Below are 283 nucleotides of genomic sequence, written 5' to 3'. Positions count from 1 at the left end.
CAAGAGATTCTCTAGATGAGAAATGTCTTTCGAAATGGCTGGAGATAAAATAGGGTGTGGTGTAACTCTCTCGTTGGGGAGAGATACACCGTTAACACCGCTCCGCTCCCCTTACCTCCCCCCCACCTTCCCTTAACTTTGCCTCCTTCCCCATACTTACTCTTCCGCTGTAATCTTTCTGTGCCACGCCTCGTTTTTCCGTCTCTCTTCTTTTGTTGTGGTTCAGCTTTTTTTTAGGGCTTTCATTTTTTGTTCCTGTTCTTTGTTTATTCAATTAATCCTT

This window comes from Penaeus monodon, chromosome 30 (genome assembly GCF_015228065.2).
Source record: "Penaeus monodon isolate SGIC_2016 chromosome 30, NSTDA_Pmon_1, whole genome shotgun sequence".
Taxonomy (NCBI): Eukaryota; Metazoa; Arthropoda; class Malacostraca; order Decapoda; family Penaeidae; genus Penaeus; species Penaeus monodon.
The sequence above is the reverse complement of the archived record's forward strand: the minus strand, read 5'-3'. Positions refer to the sequence as shown.